At 37.9% G+C, this 17041-nt stretch overlaps 1 long non-coding RNA gene across 3 annotated transcripts in view; it reads left to right on the top strand.

Annotated features, from left to right (window-relative positions):
- LOC105074627 (uncharacterized) overlaps positions 1–17041 on the top strand; it is a 409795-nt gene that overhangs the window by 272565 nt on the left and 120189 nt on the right. For all 3 annotated transcript variants that reach the window (XR_012507506.1, XR_012507504.1, XR_012507505.1), the window contains one exon: positions 6277–6396. This is a non-coding gene — a long non-coding RNA (uncharacterized LOC105074627). The remainder of the gene's footprint in view (positions 1–6276; positions 6397–17041) is intronic.

The raw sequence follows: 17041 nt of genomic DNA, 5'->3' as shown, positions 1-17041 counted from the left end.
GCATTACAAATAGCTTCCTTCTTGCAGATGAATTTGAATGCGCTCAAATTGAGATAATGCTCTTTATCTTACAGTGGTATTTCTGAAATCTCTATTTTAATAGGTGTTACTCTAAAAAAAAAAGAGTTCTATGGTCAAATACATTGGGATATCCTGTGTTAAAAGAATGAAGTAGTTGGCTTCCTTTCTTAGGGGACTTCTCTGATCCTTGAATATGTTAAAATGTGTACTAGACTGTCTAGGAGAGGTGTGTAGTACATATTTTACAAGCTTATTGCCACGGATTACCATTTTCCTCTAAATATTCATTAACATGATGAGGAATCTTTCCTTTAAAAATAAGGTTGGAAGACCGTTTCATAACGTGACTTTCTAGTTGAGCCAGTTATGGTCGCTTATATATTCTATTTTCTTTTTTCTTTTTTTTTTTAACATTTTTTATTGATTTATAATCATTTTACAATGTTGTGTCAAATTCCAGTGTAGAGCACAATTTTTCAATTATACATGAACATATATATATTCATTGTCACATTCCTTTCTCTGTGAGCTACCATAAGATCTTGTATATATTTCCCCATGCTATACAGTATAATCTTGTTTATCTATTCTACAATTTTGAAATCCCAGTCTGTCTTCCCACTCCCACCCCCTTGGCAACCACAAGTCTGTATTCTATGTCTATGAGTCTATTTCTGTTCTGTATTTAGGCTTTTTTTTTTTTTTTAAGGTTCTACATATGAGCAATCTCATATGGTATTTTTCTTTCTCTTTCTGGCTTACTTCACTTAGAATGACATTCTCTAGGAGCATCCATGTTGCTGCAAATGGCGTTATGTTGTCGGTTTTTATGGCTGAGTAGTATTCCATTGTATAAATATACCACATCTTTATCCAGTCATCCATTGATGGACATTTAGGCTGTTTCCATGTCTTGGCTATTGTAAATAATGCTGCTATGAACATTGGGGTGCAGGTGTCATCCTGAAGTAGGGTTCCTTCTGGATATAAGCCCAGGAGCGGGATTCCTGGGTCATATGGTAAGTCTATTCCTAGTCTTTTGAGGAATCTCTGTCCTGTTTTCCACATATATATTCTATTTTCTTGTTCTTTTTGTAACACCTTTAAAAAGTAACTTTTCACTTATAGAAAAGTTGTAAAGACAATACAAAGAACTCTTATTTACACTTTACTCAGATTTCTTAGTTTGCCACATTATTTTTTCACGCTCTCTGTTTTTCTTTTTATGTTGCTTTTTCCCTCTGCCTTGTTGCTAGCTAGCTAGCTAGTTACCTATCTACCTGTCATCTTTTCCTTCATGAACTATTTGAAAGTAGTGTCTTTTACCCCTAGTGCCCTGCACAGCACCTGAAACATGGCAGAGATTCATTAAATGATTGATGATTAGTGAAGGATGTCTTTCAGAATCTTATCTAAGCAAAGTTCAATTACAAAAGGCAATCCTGGAATAATAAATATGAAACCTATATCTACTATAAAAAGCCAGTGAACCAGTTTTAAATTTCAGGAATACTATTTTCCTGTTTCTTAACGATTTCAACATTTGAAAGTTTCCAAACCAAGAATCAGAACAAACGCCTGACTATATTTTCTTTTTCTGAATTATGAATGTGCTTATGTGGTGCACCACAGCCAAACACCTTGCCTTCTATTTCAGTCCAGGACATATATGTTCAGCCCTGTGGTTTCCAACCAACTGGTACACTTACTGATTGAATTAAACTTGCACAACCCACTGAGTCACAGAATTGATTCTTTTCTGGGATCCTTTTCTCTGTGTATAGCTCTGTTTTCTCATTTTTTCCCTTTAGTTTTATTTCTCTATACAGAATAAATTTTCTACTAGTATTAAAGTTCAGGGAAATTTGTGTATTCATACCAAAGGAAAGAAAACAATATAACATGGTGCATCCAAACAAGTTATGGCCTAAAATAAATCTTTCTTGAATCAGTTTGGAGAATAAGAGTGTACAAAGTAGAGGTTTGTATAAAATTCCTATAAAATGTGATTTATTTGATTTTAAGAATGCTAAATGAATGCTATAAGAATTATATGCTAATTATATGAGGTGCCTAAAGTACTCAAATCCATTGAGACAGAAAGTAGAATAATGATTTCTAGGAGTCAGAGGGAAGGGGAAATTGAGAGTTACTGTTTATTGGATAGGAGTTTGAAAAGAAGAAAAATGCTGGAGACAGACAGTGGTGATGGTTCATCACAGCACAACAAACTGAACTGAATACTTAAAAATGGTTAAAATGGTAAAATTTATGTTTTGTGTATTTTACCACAATTTAAAAAAAGAAAGCTAAATGCTATTGAAAAAAATATCTAGTTGCCTATAAATATATAAATATCCTTCTGGTTTTTGAATCATACAATTATGGTTATATTCTGCCTACATAAAATTAAAGTTTACATGTAATCTTTTCATACAATAGATTTACTTGGTAACTTTTCTACTTTTGAAAGAGAATTTGATAGGAGAGGTGGGGGAGGAGCATGATTTAGACTTTTTAAGTGTCTGGGGAACACGTTGGTCCCATGGCTGGCTCTCACCTCGGGGAGGGCAGAGAGACTGAGGACCGGAGGTAACAAGGCTCCCACCAAGAGCTAGGCAAGGAGGGTATTCGCCCTGGAGCACACTTGGATCCTGCAAGAGAGAGTAGATCTGGAGTTCCATAAAATGAGGGACTCCCACAGCAACAGTCTGTGAGGAGTGGCCCATTATTTGTAATGAACTATTCTATCTATTACATCTTTGTGTCTAGAAGTTCCTCTTTGTAGGTAAATTTTCTTGTCTGTTTCTGGCTTCTGTTCTCCTCCTCCTGTCATGTATATCTAATATCTACGCACAAGTCCAATGTCAGCACTTTTCCATTATTGCTTATCTTTGAGAAATACTATTTTCCTATGAGAGAATAATGTGTGGAAGAAGCAAGAGGCATGAGTTGGGCGGTCCAAAGCCTGGGGTTTATCTGAAGTGCCGTTTCATTGATTTGTTCCCTTTGCCCTGGGAGTACGTCTCTCTCAGTTTTGGGTGTTCAAGGGTAAAGGTGTCTGGCCACCGGCTTTCTGTGCTATGATCTGCCGTTGCCACATTCTCTTCCTCTCTTACCCAATTTCACAACCTCCAGCTCCACAGACTAAAAGTTAGATGATAGGCATGTGGAAACAGAACACATTGTCCTCTTCAGCTACAACCAGCTCCCCTGTCATTCTCCCTCTAAGCAAAGGATCTTGATCTGCCTTTCAGGATTGTGACGCCAGCTTTTAGGGAAATCTGTTTTGAGCTCAAGGTATGCAGAGGTCTGAGCTAGCACTCAGCCTCCTTTCTAGGCTTTGGCCAACTTCCACAGTATTTCATAGGTAATGCTTCGCAGTTGGCCATGCAGGTTGTGACTACCTCCTTATTACATTGTCAATCCAGTTTCATCTCCGTTGTTTTCATGTGTAGACAACAGTCTCAGATAGCAAAAATGTAGGACGTTACTTGAAGGAATTTCTGGATCTCTTCTCTAAATCCAGTCCTGAAGTTGCCAGTTTTAATACTGGAAAAACTGAGAAATCTCCGGAGAGACAGAAGTTGGCTGGGTTCCAGGTTCCCTCTGAAATGAGCCTAGGGAGGAAGGGGTCAAGAAGCCACAGATGGACCGTAGCATGGGTGTAAAGGGGAGCCCTGGGTGGATCTTGCCTTCTCTGTCACAACTTGAGGCAGAAACAGAGAAGCCCAGACTAGTGTGGGTGACACAACCATAATCTTTGAGCCCAGGGAGGAGAGGGAGGAATCAGACAAATACAGGGAACTGAGCAGGCTCTGGGGTCTTCCACCACCCTAACCTCCCTCCCACTGCACACTCCAAGAACTATTAGTTGCAACGGAGAGAGACAATTCTCAGAAAAGGAGAATGGTGGGGTACAGGGATGGGTAGGTTGCCGGGGGTGGTGGCCAATCTGGAGGCCAGACTGCCAAGCCTTTATCTTTCTTCTTTTACGCATTCCCTTTAAGTCTGGGCAAGACTTTCCCTGTCATTGATTGTGTTCAACAATGTGTTGGAGTCCTGATCAGCAAAATATGGCAACAAATAAATAACATGTTAAAGATTGGAAGGGGAAAAACTAAACAGCTATCATTTGAAAAATGATAAGGTAATCTACATTAAAAAAAAAACAACCCTGAATCAACTGAGAACAAATAAGAGAGTGTGGAAAGTTTCCTTCACCCATACTGTTTCCTTACACCAGCATAACCGACTAGAAAATGCATTAGAAATCCAGACAGCATCCACAAGGACATTTAAAAACCTGCAAAGTATATATTTATACATAATAAACAGTTTTATTATTTTTCTTCTACCATTCCCTTGTATTTTATAGTGGTCATATAATGTGTTTGTAATGGTCAACATTAAATTATAGTTTATAATTTCCTGGATATGAAGGCAAGATTGTTATTGGACTAGAAGAGAAATGGACATCGCCTGAAAGTGGAGATAATCGAACAAAAATTCATAAAACTTTTATGGAGAAAATTTTTAACTGCTATTTGGGACGTAAAAGAAAGCCCCAATATTAGAGAGCCTAACCATGTTCACCGATAGACAATATTATAATGATGTCAATTATCCCAAAATCATTCTATAAAACTCAGTATGATTTTAATAAAAATCTTAGCATATTTTTGAGGCTCTCATAAAATCTATTCCAAAATGTATATGGAAAAATAAATGTCCACAGATAAAATCCTGCAGTGACCTGTCATAATGGGAACCAGATTCTCACTGTTTTCAAACTTAACCTGTGTGAATAGCCAATCTTAAATTCCCATTTTATTCCTTGAGGGTTTGCAACCACTTATGGTACCAATTACTGCATAGACCAGCATTTTTGTTTGCCAACAACAGAACCCTCTCTATTTTGAGCAGAAAGAGGTTTTATTAAATGGTATGTATAGTTCACAGAATCATTGGGAGGGCTGACGAAACAGATTAAGCTGAGCATCTACCTCTGCCCCCAATACCCGCTTCAGCTCAGCATCCATACACACTCTCTTCCCCATTCACAAACTTTGAAGCAACTGCATGCTCCTACTAATATAACCACCCTCCTGCAAAGAAAATGTTCTCAACCTCCCCTGCCCAAAGGATATGCTAACATCTCAACATTGTTAAATCAACAAGATACAACTTTATACCCATTAAATGATCAATACTTAGAGAGAAAGATAACATTAGATATTAATGAGGATGTGAAGAAACGAAAAGTCCTATGTTCTGTTGGAGGAAGTTAAGCCGGGTTGGTTGTCCTGAGAGCAGGTCCTAGAGAGCTTAGTGAGATTAGATATGCATACATGACCATGAAATCCTCCTCCCGTATCCGTACCCTAGGGAAACCATCTTACAGATCCATGAATAACAGCACAAGGATACTCATTACAGCACTGCTTGTTGTGAGGAGTTAGAGGTCACGTAAGTGTCTATACTGGGGAATGATAAAGAGACAGTGACGAATGCACACCCTGGACTCTGCAGCAGTCAGAAACAATGCATTTGCTGCTCACAGAGAAAGAGCAGTAGATCTTAAAAGCATAACATGGTCCCCAAAGTAAGAAGCAAAACAATATCTATACCACAGTGCCATTATGTGAGTTCACATGCACACACAATGTATGTTTATAAGTATCTGTTCATACATGTGGACACATCTCAAGCACTTTGGAGAAGGAGACTGTAGTGTAGAGGATGGAAATGAGAATAAGGAAATCAAGTAGAGAAAAATAATAAAACAAATGATGAGCCTTGCATGGATGTGCAATGATGTGCCCTGCATAGACAAATAGGGTTAGTTCAATTCTGCATCCGAGAGGTTTTTTTTTTCCAATAGGAAGATGCTCTGTGATTATGGCATCCCACTCCCCCCATTTAATCATAATAATTCAAAATTCAAAAATTGCTCTGAAGGTGCAGACACATTTCACTTTCAGACATAGCGCTGACTCGTTTATGTCTCTAAGGAAACTTCCACCAAATACTTCAGTCTTATTCACCTCCAAGCTACTTATTTTCTTGATTCCATCTAATCTTGGCAAAGGAAGGGAGGTTAGAACAATCTTTCAAAACTTTGAAAATGGTTCTAATTGCTCTACATTTAGGCAAAGTTACTGGTTGCTTAATAGCCATTTAGAGCTTTTTTTGGAAAGCAGACAGCCATTCCAGGCTATAAAGGTAGTTTCATGGAAATGTTTCTTTTGACAGAAGGAAGACATTGGAGAATTCGTATGCTATTTTAGCTGGCTCTGTGATTGCAATCACACAAATCGCTACATTCCAGAGAGAGCCCAGGAACAGAAGGTTTTTCCATTTCAGTCTTTCAAGGTAAAACATTATCTTTCCATTTTCTATATACCCCAGAGTATCAAGAAATGATGACATGTAAGCCATAATTACAATAACATTTCTAAGTCTTCCTTGATGGTCAGAGGTAAGGAAAGGAGAGAGGAAGACAATTCTTTTGTTCTCAGTGACATTAAAATGCCCATTCAGATAAGAAAAAAAGTATATTGGATTGGCTTCCCTTTGTTCAACTGTTGTAACCTCCTGCAGTCTCACTGCCTGTTTCACCCCAATATGAATTAGTGTTTCAGAGCAAGATAATGACTGACTTCCATGAGCCCGTGTAGTGCTACAGGACTGGAAATGGTTGGTGCAAAGAAGTGGAATGAAATGAAAGGTGAATAGACTGCAGATTTGTCATACAATTTTCCAGCTGTTCAATCTGGACAGCTTCTGTTCCTTTCTTTAATACTTTCATTTATGCACATGTAACACCATGAGGAAGCAGATAGTATAAACAATATCTCTTGGGTCATTCAATTTTGGCTTCATATTTTCAACTATGCTGATAACTGCTGGTCACATTTCTATTCCATTTGGGTGGTCTGATTTAAATGCAGAATATCACATGAGAGATGGCCAGAATGGGTACCTCAAGTGAAAGTTATATTCAGTAATGCAGTTTTAATTGCTCAGAAAACTCTAGCCTGGGAAACCCAGCTTACCCAGGCTTCCTGAGGACTGATCTTTGCTATAGCATCTGCTAAGGTCTGATGTGTGTGGCCTCTATTCACTACTGAGGGAAGGCTGTCTCTTAGGAGCAGAGCAGTGTTTAACAGTTGCAAATAGAAGTCTGTCTTTTTTAGAAATAAAGATTGAAAAGTATGAGCCCCTGAGCTATTAAAAATATGTCTCCATGCGATGAATAAGATAATCCACAATGACTTATTTTCCAGGATCGTTTCTTCGGGCATAAGTACTGTAGGATCAAAGAAAAGGTGCAATAAACTGAAATTCATAATAGACGCAGTTGACCTCTAACCCATGAAACCTTTCTGAACATTCTGTCACTGAAAGCGCCTTTTCTCTTCATCACTTTTCCCGCTTTGTGTCTCTACATGGCCATAAGCAGCTAAAATCAATGGCAGATCTGGATAGTATTTGCTAAAAACATGTTGGCACACAGATTCCACTGTTCCTAACTAAACATGAAGCTAAGAATAATTGAGAGATGCTAGAGATACGAGTAAATCCACAGTCTCATGGTAAACGGCAACAGACTCTCAACTATAGTCTGCTTGTGGCAGCAAGATAAAACCCAATATCAAACCTGTTTGGGTAATAATCTTTTGCTCTTTCTCTTCCAGACAACAAATAACCTACAGTCTTCAATCCCTAAATATTTTTGTGTTCACATTTTCCAAATACTTCAGGCTGCTATTCTGAGATAGTGGGAACCAGACCAATATGTCATCTTATCTCTCTTAAATAACAAAGCCCAGATTGCCACAATCAGCTAAAGCCAGGATTTAGAGGTAGCCATTCGAGAATGTGAGATGTTGCTAATGGGAGAAGTAGAACTTCGTAGCCAAGACTTCAGAGTCACAGCCTGTGTGTTAATGACCGTGGCTATCTGAGATAGTTGTAGATACACAGGAACATATGTGAGGCCAAAGGCTGAGGAACCCTTAAACATTGACGTTACTCCATGTTTAGTTAAACCATCTTCTTTCCTCAAGTGAGGAATATGAAAAATTCTTGAAGGGAGTCCTCCCTGGACTATGCTTTTCAAAGCCAAGTTGATTTTACTCACAGTGTTTTTAAGCATCCATAATTTCACTTCTACTACCAATGGGAATGATATTGGTTGAAGCGTAAGAAATTATAAAAGATTTTTAAAATTTTTATTTAAAAAAATTTTACTGCAGTGTAATTTACCTACAACACTATGTTAATTCCAGGTGTACAACATAGTGATTTGATCTTTCTGTACGTTACAAAATGATCACCACAGTAAGTCTGGTTATCCTCTGTCACCATACAAAGCTATTACAATATTATTGTCTGTATTCCACACGTTGTACATTTCATCCCCATGACTCATTTATTTCGTAATTAGAAGTTTGTACCTCTTAATCTTCCTCACCTATTTCACCCCCCCAACCCACCTCCCTGGCAACAACCTGTTCTCTGTATCTGTGAGTCCATTTCTCATCTGTTATGTTTGTTCATTTCTTTTTCACATTCCACACATAAGCAAAATCATATGGTATTTGTCTTTGACTTTTTTCATTTAGCATAATACTCTCTAGGTCCAAACATGTTGTCACAAGTGGCAAGATATCATTATTTTTTATGGCTGAGTAACATTCCATCATATGTATACACACAAACACCACATCTTCTTTAGCTATTCATCCATCAATGGACATTTAGGTTTGCTTCCACATCTTGGTTATTACAAATAATGCAGCAATGAACATAGAGGTGCATTTATCTTTTTGAATTGATGTTTTTGTAAGAAATTAAAAGTTTAGTCTAGTGTGCCCTCAGCAAACTTCTGCCATCCGATTAATATGTGTGACTTTACTTTGCCCTCTTCCTTACTGCTGGATGTTGTTTGAATAAATTTGATGCCTGGATTGTCCCTGCAGGGCAAGGATGTGTTAGGTAGGTGCACTGTCTGGGTGGAATGGGTCTCGGATCAGGTCAAGCTGGTAGGGTTGGTCACACATGGATTGCAGAGATAGAGGCAGTAGGTAGGAGCCAATGCCATAATTAGAAAATTGAAGGACATACATTAAAACTGAGAGATGAGATGGAGAAATTAACAGCCTCATTATCCAGAAAATGCTCATCCCAGAAAAACAAGGCAGGATGCAGGATGTTGGCAGAGTTAGCTGACTTAGGAGCTCGTATGCAATGGGGTTGCTTTGATGTGAAGCCTGGAGCACTGTGAGTGTGACAGCGTAAAGGAAGCTGGCTAGAATGGAAATGATGCAGCAACCCAAATTTAAGGATGGGACAGCAAGAGTGGGAGCAAAAGGAGATATAGATATACAGGCATAATAAATCCCTGGAAGCCTATTTTATATAATATTTCATAGAGGTTATCTGTCTATATTGGTATTTTTGGATAATTTTACTTCTTATTAATTATACTTTCTAATTTCCCTCCATTAAATGTGTATTACTTGAATTATTAAAAAGTTCAGAAAAAATACTTAAAAGAATCAAGTGAAAAAAGATAGTCAACTATCATATTTTAAGACAGTCTAAAATTCTGCAAGAACAAGACCAGTTGTTACACACACACACACACGCATGCACATACTGCATCTAAAGCCAAAAGAAACACATGGTTTGATTTGTTCCTGCTGGAGAATGTTATGATTAAGACAACGTCTAGGGAAAGACATGATCTTTGTTCTCACATGTGTAGTGAAGGGTCAGCAGTGCCTGAGAGGGCTTATACTTTATAGTTCTAAAGGGGGGAACACAGTCCCTCTACCCTAAAGCTTGCTGAAGGCAGGAACTGTGTCTGCCACATTCACTAACGTATTTCCATGGCTCAGCACAGCACCTGTTTGCTCATCTGCAATAGGGAGTTAATCATATCTGTGTTTCAGTGATTATGAGGATTGAATGAGATAACACAGTATTTAGTTATTCCGGTTGTCTATTGTTGCATAACAACCCAAAACCTAGTAGCCTAAAGTAACCATGATGATGGTTTTGCTCACTAAGCTGCACTTCAGGCAGGGCATGGGTGGGAATGGCTATTCCTGCTTCAAGCTTCCGCTGGCGTGGCTTGAAGACAGGGCCTGGAGTTACCTGAAGGCCTGCTCACTCATCAGTCTGGTGGGGATGCTGCTGTGGGTTGGGACTTTCGCTGGGTACCAGAACACCTACATGTGGTCTCTCCATGTGACCTGGGCTTCCTCACAGCATCTTCCTTGGGGTCTAGGCGTGAACATTCTGAGAAAGAAAGCTGGTGGAACTCTTATGACCTTGCCTTGGAAGTGTGCAGCGTTGCTGCCTCCATATCCTATTTGTAGTCACAAAAGTCAACTCAACCTCAAGGGGAGGGAAAGTAGACTCTACCCCTTGATGAAGAGTGGCACGTGGGACCACAAGTATTGCTGTGCTCTTTTTTTTTAACTTTTTTTTATTGAGTTATAGTCATTTTACAATGTTGTGTCAAATTCCAGTGTAGAGCACAATTTTTCAGTTATACATGCTGTGCTTTTTTGAGAGTTCCGTCTGCCGTACTGGCACATAAGGGGATATTGAAAATTTAAGATAATTTTTATTTTAAGGTTAGATATTAGCTAGGTGTTATTAATCACTCTAGTTGTGCTACCTCTCCTCAAATATGCCATTATTTAATGAAAGTGTGACCTTCTGTAGCAAGAAATCAGTTCTTTCCGGTATGAGAAGGTCCTTGATTTTGGGAGAGTAATCTGAACTTCTAGTAGAAATTTGAGAGTTTGATCATAATCACAGCCTCTCATTCTGGAAAATTTATTTGAAGTGAGAACTAAAGTGAGCAATATTTTTGAGACAGTTTTAAGCATAGACAAAAATAAGATTCTTGCATAGATGGATATTTTGCTCAGGTGTGATCCAGGGGTATGTCTGTTGAAGCAGAGAGTGAGAGCAAGCAGAGAGGTAAGATGGCATAAAACTGTTAGTTCTCAGGTTCAGAGTAGCTGCAGGGTGGCACCAGCTGGGACTGGAGCTGGGTAGAATTAGGGTCAATGGGCCAGTTAGACTATGCAGCCCATGGGGGACTGCTTAGATGGGCACCTGTATCCTCAGAGGAGAGCAGGAAACAGAAGTGAGACCACATGTCCATGTGGTGTGCGTCCAGGGGCTGGCAATGATCCAGAGTCTGAACCTGCAGTGAAATCCCTGTCTTGGGATCTACAGTGGATGGGTGTGACCACCTTCCAGAACGAGGTAGGACTTGCAGGCGGTGACTGAGATACAGGCAGATCTCAGGCTACGGCAGAGGCAATATCACGCCTTCTACTGAAAAGAGGAGAGTGAGAGATGGAAACTGCGCCCCAGGGTTGGGATCTTCTCTGTCCCTTCTGGCCCCTTCTTACCCAAAGCGGAGTGAAGCGCTCCTGTAGTCCCCAAAGCTACTTAAAGCCCACTTTGGCTTCTCTTTTCACTACAGTGAAGACTGGGCTTCAGAGTGGATTGATTGAACAAATACAGCTTTCACTGATTTTCTAGGTAGATGAAGTGAAGCCCAAACTTCATTCCAAAATTTATTATTTTTTTTATACCATCCCTAAATGAATGGACCACCGGAACGCCAAAATTGTACCAAAATTGCCAAAGGCAACAAACATGTATTGATTTAATCAATATGTTTGCCAAGACTTACCATGGCATCCTTATAAATAAGGTCAAGAAATTGGATAATTAGGTGGCAAAAATGTGTCTCAAGAATACCGATAAATTACATAATGCTAATCTGGGCCTGCATTTCTCAGACTCGAGTAATATGTAGATCCCCTTTAAAGGAAATATATACTCATAGACCTCTGCAATATTGATTTAAAATTTTTATTATATTATTCAAGCACGTAAACAAATCTATAAATATGTCATTCACACTTGCAGGTCTTATTCAACAATAAATGTTTTAGAATCAAAACAAACACATGAAGAATCTGAAAAGAAAAAATACATATGCATGTGTATGTGTAACTGAATTACTTTGCTGTACACCTGAAATGAACATTGTAAATCAACTACATGTCAATTTAAAAACCACACAAATTAAGGAAAAACACAGTACAAGTTAATAGTATTCATTTAACATAATAGATAATGTCATTTGCTGGTAATAAATCACTGATGTTGACTTTAGTATTAACACGATGAGGCTTTGTGTCACCTTCTATAACTTTCAGCATTTTGGCTTCACTGTTTCCAATGCAGAAAAGGTTTACTTGCATAAACATCTGTACGAAATGAAATTTAAAACGCCAAGGATTTGTTTGATAGTTCAAGTTAATAAACCTTGTAATTTATCAAACTTCTGCCAGCAAGAAATTCTTACACACCAACTTTAGTTAATTGTTAAAGATAACACTAGGGTTAGTCTTTTTAGGGATTTGAAATCTGCACTAAATGGGAATTTAATCCATTTTTATCTGGAAGTGAAAATAATTTCTTTATACTTATAACATTTCCTGCTAAATTGGTATTCTTGAAGAAAAGTTAAATATTATTTTCAAAACTAAGTATTCAATCAACAACAAGCACTTATTGAGCAGATTTCTCAAACTACTATGTACTCTGTGAACACAGATCTCTCGTTACACTTCTCCATCTGAGCAGCCAGAATCCTCTTTGTGTGGGATGCCTTGAAACTATTTGGCTTTTACAGTGGTAGGCATTAATGCAAGTATTGAACACTAAAATGAAGTAGCAATACTCAGTGTTAACGCAATCACTGGATGATGAAGAATATGTTCACATTATTTTTTTAATTGAAGTATAGTTGATTTACAATATTTCAGGTGTACAGCAAAGTGATTCAGTTTTATATATAAATATATATGTACACATATCCATTCTTTTTCCAATTCTTTCCATTATAGGTAATTACAAGATATTAAATATAGTTCCCTGTGCTATACAGTAAATACTTGTTGTTTATCTGTTTTATATATAGTGGTGTGTATCTGTTAATCCTAAATTCCTAATTTATCCCTCCCTCTGCCTTTCCTCTTTGGTAACCGTAAGTTTGTTTTCTATATTTGTGAGTCTGTTTGTTTTGGAAATAAGTTCATTTGTGTCATTTAAGTTTCTACATGTAAGTGATGTCGTATGATATTTGTCTTGCTGTCTGACTTACTTCACTTAGTATGATGATCTGTAGGTCAATCCATGTTGCCAAAAATGGCATTATTTCATTTTTATGGCTGAGTAATATTCCAGTGTGTGTGTGTGTGTGTGTGTGTGTGTGTGTACACCACGTATTTCCATTTATTGGTCAGTGGACATTTAGACTGTTTCCATGTCTTGGCTATTATAAATAGTGCTACTGTGAACATTAAGGTGCATGTATATTTTCAACTTAAGAGTCTTCATCCTTTCCGTGTATCTGACCAGAAATGGGATTGCTGGATCATATTTTAACTCTATTCTTAGTTTTTTTAAGGAACCTCCATGCTGTTTTCCATAGTGGCTGCACCACTTTACATTCCTACGAACAGTGTTCACATTATTTTTTAAAGATCATCATTTAGTGTAAATCTACACTTAAAATTCTGATTTCACATTCGTGGTTCAGGGTGGATATTTTTAGCAATTCTTAGCTTAATGCTTAGAACTGCTCAACAAATGATAATTATTTTATTATTGTTGTTGCTATGTATTTATTTAAAACATTGGTTGGCAACATAGCCCAAAGATAAGGGACTGGTACCAGGACAAGGGTTCTGAGTCACTTTTTCAGTCCTGTGCTGACTACCCAACTCATCTTAGGTAGCTCTGTATTTGAGGTTTCCCATCCACAATTGAAGTTGAAACCTTCTAGAATTGTTGGGAAGATCACGTGAGTTTAAAATTTAATTCAACTGATATCTATTATGCAAAAGCCCCCACGTAAGTCATATGACATCACATGCCAGTGCTCTGAAAATCAAACAATGCTGTACATGTCTTACATAATCTTTTACAGACATGAGCCAATTTAGAGAAAATTAATTTCTCAACAATAAAGCCCACTCAGAAAGAGAGCATCCAATCTGTGCCCCTGGACAACTTTTTGATTATTCTAAGGCCACGCTATAGTAGTGATTATTCTCAGATCTTTCTGAAGCTGAGAAAGTATTGAGAGAAGGGATTCTTTACCTGGAATTCATGGATAGGCTTCAGGAAATGTAAGTTTCTGAAATGTATCGAACATTTGGTGTGTGTGTGTGCGTGTGTATGTGTGTGTGAGCGTGTGTATGTGTGCATGTGCTTACACACATTTCCGAAATGAAAGATTTAGATTTCATCAGATTTATAAAGGTGTATAAGAATCAAAATATATATGAACCTCTGTGTTAGACTAAGACTCTTAACTCTTAGTCCCATTTGAAAATTAACACTTCACTTTGATCTGAAACTCAGATATTTTTATGGAATCGCTTTTCTAGGAATGATGCTACAGTATTAGTCCTAGCCATATTGTGATGCAAAGCATGAATCAATTTAATGAGGGTAGTTAACATCCTTTTTATCTCGATCAAACATAAATTAGGACTACAGATTAAGCAATATTACAGCCACTGAACTGATGCCATTGGACTGTGTTGCTTGATCTGGAATTACAGTATTCCTGGCCCCAAATAGGTGGTGCTCCTTAAACATGAGCCTGACCTTTATAGATGAATTCTGCTAAAGTTGCAAGGCATCTTTTCAGCTCAGTGAATATGAATCCGTATTTATATGAGGACTAACCAGGTTCAACCCGGTTCTAGCCTTCAGTTATTTTATGGAGTCATGTCTGGTGAGAGCACATATCCTAAGTATACAGTTCTGTTTTGACAAATGCTTACACCTGTAAAACCCACACTTTGTCAAGTTACAGAACATCTCCATCACTCTAAAAGACCCTTTGTCCCCCTTCTCAGGCATTCTCTCTAGAGACTGATCTGGTTTATCTTAAAATGCCTTCGGTTATTTTAGAGTTTATCCTACTTTCTTGTTTAGAAAACCAGTTGTCAGATTGACGTAGATCAATGTTTTCAAACTGTGTTTCCTAAAGTCTTAAAGATCTAAGAAGGTGGCTTGGGAGCCACTGTAAGAAGACTGGAGAGGGGCTAAAGGAGGATCTCAAAGAGATCTGGACACTTCCCCAGTTCCTGCTTCAGCTGGAGCAGCTTCCCTTGGAACTCTTTCACAAACTAGAATTCCATGTGGGGATTGATTTTAAAAGAGGTTCTGCTGCTTTCAAAAAAAAAAAAAATTGTCTGGCATAGGCTACTGTGCCAAAAATAACTGTAGTGTTTAAATCAAACTATTGTGGAATCTAACCCTTAAAATGACAGTTAAGACTTCCTGAGACCCAAGGGAGTGAGCAAAAGTCAACAGTTGTGCAGAATGGAGGCCGACAAGACAAGGTGGCCCTAAGTTGAGGCTAAGAGCAACAGGATTCGGGAAAGCAGCTCCACAGTGGGGTAGCCTTTCCCGAGTGTTCTTTCCAAGTGATGTAGAGGAGTTCCTTGATTCCAGGATGATGCTTTTGCATTTTAGGCTATGTTTTCTCTAGGAAGGTGATCATTTTGACTGTTTCAGGTCCAATCTTGTGCCTTAAAACCAACTGGACTCAGAGACCGGCCAAAGTCATTTGTGACAATATCTAACTAGGCTTTGTCCAATTTTCTCCTTAAAAATCCAACTTCATTGCTTTATGAATTCAACCTAATGTATATCTGTGCTTGGAGGTTTGTTTTGATTTAATGGAAGAAACTATCAATTGTGTTCTCATATTTATGATAGATAAATAAAGGAAACTATCTTCAGACAGTTTTTTATTTTTATGAATTATCAGCTTTTAATTGCTTAATTTTTATAAAGGACCCATTAGAAAAGCATCTTTGTAGGTTGTCTATTTTAATGTTGTTTTCCTTTGAATTTTATTTTAAGACAGAGTGTAAATAATAACACTTTATATCTTGATTTAAGTTTTGTGAAATATATCACATCCATTTGTTATAATAGCCCAGAAAAGTATGTATTATTACCTCCATTTTAAAGATGAGTAAACTGAGGCAGTGTTCACAGAGGGAAAGAATCCTGGAGAATACTCATTTTAATCATTAAATCACTATATAGTGCCATATAACCAGTACCTAGCATTATTTACCTGCATTTTTAGTACTGGTGTATTTAGTTAAGAGGCAATAAGTAACTGTTCTTAACCCAAGACCTTGGTGTCACCTCATTTATTAGCTAATTTTTAATGTTGGTTTCATCTTTTAAAGAAATTTGTCACCTTCATTTGTAAATATTTTAAAATTTTAATTTTAAAAGGCTGTTTCCATTAGGAGAAGAGAGGAAATCATTTCCAAAAACTTGAGAAAGTGCCAGGAAAAGCTAAATGATTAATTTCCCACAAAGTGCATCAGGCGTTTCATTTTGGCAAATGATCTTGAATTAGAAATCTTCCTTACACTGGCAATAAAATCTTTGTGAGGCTCTCTGAGCCAGGAAAAGGCATATCTGACTGGATGGTGAGGAGAGACAAAAACATAGGGAAAAGCGCCCCTTAGAATGAGTAGACTCAGAAATGCCTATAAAACACTCAGTGAACAAGCCAAGCTTTGCTAACAGATGTGCCCAGCCTGATCATCTGGCTGACAAAGGGCCATATTATAAGCAAGGATTAGAATATAATTTTTCAACAAATGATCACTTAACCGAATGCACCATTACTACGAGGTACACTCCCCAGCAGAGAGGAAGAGAGCATTTATTCACACGTGGGAGAACCAATGCCGGAAGCAAGATAGTCTAGCAGAGGATAACACTGCGGTCTTGGGGTCAGATTGGAGCCATGAATCTGGATGAGTCATTGAGGGGCTGAATCCCTTCAGAGATTGTAGATGAGAGTAAGAAGGAAGCTGAAAGACAGAGAAAGCAGATGACAAAGGGTGAGACCAGGCAGCTG

This window comes from Camelus bactrianus, chromosome 6 (assembly GCF_048773025.1).
Source record: "Camelus bactrianus isolate YW-2024 breed Bactrian camel chromosome 6, ASM4877302v1, whole genome shotgun sequence".
Taxonomy (NCBI): Eukaryota; Metazoa; Chordata; class Mammalia; order Artiodactyla; family Camelidae; genus Camelus; species Camelus bactrianus.
Note: the sequence above shows the minus strand (reverse complement) of the source record. Positions and strands in the feature narration are given on the sequence as shown.